The sequence below is a fragment of the Tachysurus vachellii genome, chromosome 26 (assembly GCF_030014155.1).
Source record: "Tachysurus vachellii isolate PV-2020 chromosome 26, HZAU_Pvac_v1, whole genome shotgun sequence".
Classification (NCBI taxonomy): Eukaryota; Metazoa; Chordata; class Actinopteri; order Siluriformes; family Bagridae; genus Tachysurus; species Tachysurus vachellii.
Window position 1 is genome coordinate 12426850 of NC_083485.1, and position 7500 is coordinate 12434349.

The 7500-nt window shown below is 38.7% G+C and overlaps 1 protein-coding gene across 1 annotated transcript in view; it reads right to left on the reverse strand.

The window, feature by feature from the left end:
- LOC132840832 (mediator of RNA polymerase II transcription subunit 13-like) overlaps window positions 1-7500 on the reverse strand; it is a 95383-nt gene that overhangs the window by 35669 nt on the left and 52214 nt on the right. The gene's annotated exons all lie outside the window — the stretch shown is intronic.

Below are 7500 nucleotides of genomic sequence, written 5' to 3' on the forward strand. Positions count from 1 at the left end.
GGTTACAGCACCTCCTGCTTTTGATCTGGGAGCTTCGCAATGAAATGGATGCTGGGTAATTGAGTTTGCGGGTTAGTGACGTGACTCACAGTTTGGGAATATGGAGAAATATTTGAGTGAGTCATTACTGGAATTGCTACAGATGTAGGCAGATGTAGGCAGTTTGTGGTATTTACTGGACAAAGTTATGAGTTATATAAGGTATGTCCATGATACACAATCAGATCTAAAATAATAATCAAAGTTCTTATTTATCACAATTTTTTCACATTAAGTCTGATATTAAATGAATCTGGACTTTCAGTGTGAGAGGTAGGTTCTTCCCTCTAACCTTACACAGAGAACACTTCAAGCAGAAATGGGTTTGATATCATCATTTACTTCGAAGATAGAAACATTTGTGTGAAAAAGAAATAACTGTTTTTGTTTATTTGGAACTTTTCAGTGAAAATATCGCCCCCTGTAGGTTAGGGGTAAAAAACAGATATACCTAGACCAAGCTTAAAGCCCTGAGTGTCTACTTTCATATGAGCTTCATATTAACCTGCACTGTAAAGTGGGACATGACAAAGAAATCGATGCTGAACGTGGACACAATAAAACAGGCGCAAATTTCATTTTTTGGATCCAAGAACTGGAGTTTTTCTCTTTTACTGTTATGTTATGTTTTAAAAAAAAAACACACGTTCTAACATACATGCCATAGGTGAACCATGTAAAAATATATCACAGCAAATTATTACTGTTGAATATTCTGGAGTTAGACATAAACCTGGGTAAGTGTTGGTAGACTACAGCCGGTGTTTAAGAGAACTCTAAAGCAGTGTAATATTTTGGTGTTGAGGAGCCGCATTCAACTCCCCCGGTTTTACATTTTAAAATTTGACTTAGGTAAACTATTGTTTTCATGCTGTGAGGAAATTTCTGAGAATTCTGCTCTTGTGTGGAAGTAGAAGCTTAGTGGTTAAGGTGTTGGAGTACTAATCAGAAGGTTGTGAGTTTGAATCCCAGGTCCACCAAGCTGAATCTCCAGGGCCCCTGAGCAAGGGCCTTAGCACCCAATTATTCATCTGTATAAATCTAAGGGGCTTTTTACACCTGGTCACTTCATGCGTTTTCTGTGATCAGATAGCTATCCGATCGTACAAAGTCCAGGTCTAAATTCCCCCCGAGATGTTTTCGAGACGGATATAAATCCGATCGTTCAAACCCCTTCAGGAGGAGGTCTGGGACGCATTTCAGATGAAACTGGACAGGTGTAAATGAATGTGGTTGTTCAAGCCACATACGTCAGCGCTATACTCCTCCCAAACGGAAGTACGTCACTTGCAGCTGAACTTTCACCCAGGCGTCTCGTCGAGTCTTTAAACGCGCTGCTGCCCCAGAGAAAATGCAGCAAACAGTAAACGCTGTTTTTTGTAACATAACCGTCGTAACGAGTTTTTTTGTCTTCTTTTTGATTGCATTCTGAAAACCGCACACACCAAAGCGTGTTCCATTTCAATTACCCCAGAAATGAGGTAAAATATATGTGCATTTTGGGCGGGAGCAGAAAGATCGGATCGATATCCGAATATTTTTTTAAACTACAGAAGGATTATTATTCAAATAAACTCTAGTTAGGAGTTAAATGTACTCTATATGTTAGTAGAATTTTAACTCCACAGGAAAAAAGCTAAAAGATTAATCCCCAGAAAAGTGTTAGTTTAACTTTGTGCTAGAGTTTGTTTAATGGTCATGCATGTAGTTAGAATAAATGTAGTTAGAATAAACTCACAGAGAGTTTATTATAAAGGCCAGAATGGTGAACACCGGACATCATATGTGCTTGTTGAACATTCCAAACTTCCAGATCATTTCTGTGGGATATTTGGATGCTTGGTTGGAAGGATTTGTGTTCATTCAGCCACGAGAAGAGCGTTCAAGAGCTCAGGCACTGTTGTTGGATGAGGAGGTCACTTCCCACTGGGGTTGAGTCAGAATCAGGGCTCTGTGCAGGACACTCGGATTCTTCCACACCGACCGTGGCAACGTGTCTTCATGGAGCTCGCTTTTTGATTTTTCATGGACGGCTTAGTTCCAATGAAGTGAAATTGTAAAGCTACAACATACAAAGACGTTCTATACAATCGTTTGCTTTTATCTTTGTAGGAAAAGTTGTGGCAAAGAACCACATACCCATATGATGTGATGGTCGGGGTGCACATACTTTTGTCCATATATAATAACAGTTATCTTTTCTCTGATAAAATATAGCACTAGAGAGCACAACATTTGAATTTTAATTATAGGAATTTATTATAAAAATGAAAAGATACTGCAGTGATATGCTGATGAAGATATGAATTTGGAATAATTCCCTGCTCAGTGTTTTGCATGTAATCATTTATTTAATAACACATTTATTAGTCATGATCACACTGCACATCCCCAGTTAGAAAGCAAATACATAAAAAGTGCTTAGGAATATTATCACTAAATATAACTAAAAACCCAATTTTTACACGAGAATAATTGTGAGTTCTTATAATATTTTAATATTTTTAGTTCCTAAAAATAAAGTCTTACCAACTATAAAGATGTTTATGATATTAAAAATGTTTATGAGAATGTTACATTTTCAAGAAAGTTTTGAAGAAAAAAAAGAGGCCAAAAATGTTAATAATCTTTTTTAATACAGTAATGAAAGTAACAACTTTGCTATTTATATTTTAATGTTGAGTTTTTTTTTCCATTTTAATTAATTACAAGAATTATTGTTAAGTATAAAGCATATTATTATTATTATTATTATTATTATTATTATTATTATTATTATTATTATTATTATTATTACATTTTCATTCGTTTACATATGATTTCATTTCAGTCTGTATTTCCATATTTAAAAATATTTTCCATTTAATCTGATTTTATTTGATCTATTATTTTATTTATTTCATATTTGTGCGAATTCGTTGGTAGTTGGTTTGTTACAGCACTTGGAGCGACCATGTGTACTTAATGAGTTCCGAAAATAAGGTCCTGCAATTGATTTTATAATTTAATTACTGCAGTTGATTATGTTTAACAAATATTAATGTGGAGGCCCTAATATAAAGTTTAGTATCAAATAAAAAAAAAAAAGTCTAGTATAAAAATAAAAAATAGAATAGAAAGAATAAAAAAAAGGATCGGATCAGATACAGAGAAAAAGACAGACACATAGTGAGTGTGTGTGTGTTTGTGTGTGTGTGCATATTTTTGGCGCATACAGATTTCTCAGTGTTAAGGAATGGCATGTGTGTGTGCGTTTCTCTTTCTCTCTTTCTCTGTCTCTCTCTCTTTCTCTGTCTCTCTCTCCCTCTCTCTCTCTCTCCCTCTCTCTCTCTCTCTCTCTCTCTCTCTCTCTCTCTCTCAGGCTGCTCAATAATTCACTGCTTGGCTCTGTGTTGGACCCTGCAGGAGGCGCAGCAGCTGATAGTGTGGCACAGACAAAGCTGTCAAAGCAGAGAAGAATCAGGTGGGTTTAACATCCCCCTCCTCTCCATACCCTAATGACAGAGCTCTCCCTATTCGAGCAGCTCAGCAGGGAAGCGCAGCAAATCTCAGCTTCCCGCCACTGCTGTTCTGATATTCACACAATCCCTCCCCAATCATATAATGTACATACAAAGAAACCTCCAGCATGCATGTATATTCACACACACACACACACACACACACACACACACACACAAACATGCACATTCCGACAGTGCCGTTACACCTCACAAAAAAAAAAAAAAAAAGCATCTTCATTTCACTTTCCAACACACGCTCCGCTCCCTCCGCTGAGGAATAAATATCAGTCCTTATTGTTCAAACGCAAAGAGACGAAAGAGACGCACAGAGACAACGAGAAAAAGAGAGACATGATCCCCTGCTGTGTTGTTGGGACAGAACTGAGGATAGTCCTCTTATCCTGGACTCTTATCCTCTCTCTTATATTTCATTCATGTTTCATTTCATGCTTCATTCACTCCATCATTTATTTACTGTATACGATCACAGTGGAGTGTTTTTCTAATAGGGTTGCCAGATTGCTTCGCGCTGTCTCGTTCGCGCTCACTGTTTTATAATCCAATTGATTCGGAAACAATAATTGCGCTGAGACTTTAAATCCATTCGGAGACAATTTGCTCTCAACTGGGAAGGTTTTAATCCTTGAATGAAAGGGGTGAAATGATCGATCTAATCTGGCAACCCGGATTTCTATTTGACTGCCTTCTCAGCATATAGTTTTATGCTTTTTATCTGGCTTTGACATAAAATAAAATTTGTCGGACCGAGTTCAGATATTCAATAATAATATATAATATCAATAAAAAAATAAATAAGATATAACGTCATTAATCTGATGGGGACAGATTTACAGTTGTCATTTATTTTAATCAGGAAGTTTAGAATAATTTTGTTTTTTTTTTTTTGTAATCCAGTCCTGGATACAGCACAGAATCTATCTGATGCAGGGATTAGAAATGTTAATAGAACGTTATAAAAAACTAAACAAAGTTACTGTAATGTTGCTCTAGAGTGAAAACATTCTTTTAAAAAACCAGCCACCAAATGGAATGTTCTGGATTTTCCCTTGTACTCTATGGAAATGTTATAAGACACTCTAACTAATGTTGTGGAATGGGGCGAAACACAACGTCACTGTCTGTATCTGTATCTGCGTAGCCCTCCACATCCCCGTGTCAGAGTTAAACCCCGTGTGGGCGTGGCCTAAACCACTGGTGAACACTGGAGGAAAAATACAGAGGTAGAAATGGTAGCTTCAGCAACATCGCTCCAGTTCATAACTGCTCTCAACTTAGTGAGGTGGGTGGGACTGTTTTTCTTACTCGCAGTTGTGTGTGTTTTTTTTTTGTTTTTGTTTTTTTTTTCTATCCATCCATCTATTTTCTGATTATCCTACACGGGGTCATAGGGAGCCCCGGAGCCTCTCCCGGTGGACACTCTGGTTGGGGTGCAAACCCATAGCAGGACACAATCACACACACACACACGCATACTGTGGACAATTTAGAGATGCCAATCATCCTACAATGCAAGTCTGTGAACTAATGGAGGAAACCTGAGTACTCTGAAACCCTGAAGCACTTGGAGAACATGGAAACACCACACACACAGGGCAGAGGCAGGAATCAAACCCAAGTCAGTGCAAGGCAAGTGACCAAATCCTGAACAGGCAGATACTAAGGAAGCATCACACTGTCATGTTAATGGTGTTATTTCTGTTACACAAGTCCAGTGTGACAGAAGACTCTGATGATGACTGCATTCCAGTAAGGAGTCTCCACAGCTTCTTGCCCCACTCATACACCCTTATTTACTCAAGAAGGGAAATCTAAGTCAATAGCAGTGCTTCGTTATGGTTCAAATCATTTTACTAGCTCTTCTCAACAGTGTGAATGACTATCACTAAAATAATTTCATCTTTTTCTTTCATTCTTTGAATTTGTTGTTTTTTCTCTAGACAGATTCAGTAAAAAAAAAACCTAATATCGTGTCGTCTACATGCTACAGCATCTGCTCAGCCTTTAACCACTACACAAGTCCAGCACGCTTCGTATCCTACTTTCCTGTTCCTTTAACCTTCCTCCATCACAAAATGTTTTGCTTCTGTTACCTTCTGCGAAAGCATGAGATACAATCGGCCGAATATTAATGTAAGCTTTAGATACAGTGTGCTGAGTTTGATTTAAAGGATGATGGTTATTTTATACTGTTAAAATAATAAACAATTCTTGATAGGCTTTAACACAGAAGCTCAGAAAACTGAACAGAAACACTACAGCTTATTAAATCTTGTCTGTGTGTTTGTGTGTGTGTACGTGCGTGCGTGCTGCATGAGTGTGTATGTGTGTGTATGTCTGTATATATGTTTGTATGTGTGTGAGTGTTTGTGTGTGTGAGCGTGCGTGCTGTGTAAGTGTGTGTGAGCGTGCTGCATGAGTGTGTGTGTGCTGCGTGAATGTGTGTGCGTGCGTGTATGTGCGTGCTTGTGTGAGTGAGTGTGTGTGTGTGTGTGTGTGCGCATGTGCATGTGTGTGTGTGCGTGCTGCTTGAGTGAGTATGTGTGTGTGTGTGCGTGTGTGTGCGTGAGAGAAAGATACAATGAGCAATTCTCTCTTATCAGGAAGCAATTGTGTGACAATAAAAAAAAACATTTAAGCAGAAAAGATAACTCTAATAACGCATTCGAGTTTTTTCTCACAGGAGGACAAAGAAAAGCTCTCTGGATATCACTAGGATTGTTCTTTTTCTGCTGAAGAAAAGGGATCCTTCTAACGACACTGTCATTTATATCAATAACACAAAGAAAACAAATCTAACAAGTTACAAATCCAGACATCCGACTCGGAAATAAACTCAAAATATTTCCATTTCAATCTCAACTGGATTTTAATGTCCAGTGTTTAAAAGTAAATCTGTTTCTCCGAACAGTCCTCATCCTGACGTACTCTAATGTCTCATACTATTGATTATTATTACCCCACGATATCGTTCTAAAGGATTAATACGGAGTTAATAAAGTAATCCGGAGTTAATAAAATAATCTAATACATGCAAAATACCTAAACCACAACAAAAATATACTTCTATATCGATTAGCTGAGAAATTGTATACATGGCAACCCAACCCCAGGCGTTAAACTGTATTTCCAACTAAAATTCCTCTCAGCTCTTGGCCAGTTCCAGAGAACCATCTGAAGCCTCTATCCTGTTTAATCAAAGTTTACAACAGTCGTCATGGCAGGTGAGCTTATTTCAGCGTTACACAACAGAAGGTAAGAACACAAAACACACAAACTCGCAATTGTAAGGTTTTCATAATAAGCCTACTTTACATCAGTGTAAAGTCATTTACATCACTTACATGAGCTGCTACTAATCTGACTCTATTCTCTGTCTCTCTTTTACACACACACACACACACACACACTCAGCTTCTACTCTCACACGTGAACCGTCTGGCACCCCCTTCCCTTCCCTCCCCTCCCCTCCCTTACCACACACACACACACACACACACACACACACACTGTCATCGTCGTCACACACTCTGCCATGAGTGGCACCCCCACCTGCGAACTTGTTGCCACCGGTGCCTCCAGGGGACGACTAAACGCTCGCAAACTCCTCTGCCACATGGTGCGAACTGCTGTGACACTACACTGCTGAGGATTGTCACTGAGGAGCGGCGAGAGGTGGGAACGCTCTCACTCCAAAGACAACACCTCGAGTGTTTCATCTCCAGGGACGAGCTCACGTTTCTCTCAGCCACGTTAGGGTGGAAAGGTGTGAAACGAATCAGAGCGCACTAACCATAATCATACACCAAGTAACAAAAGCTCGGTGGCTGAAGGGATTCGGTTCATTTCAATATCGGATGTCTTTGGGTTTAAAGTTGAACTTCTCTTAAGAGCCTCAACATTGTAACAGCATTAACACTGGTTTATTGTCGTGTCACAT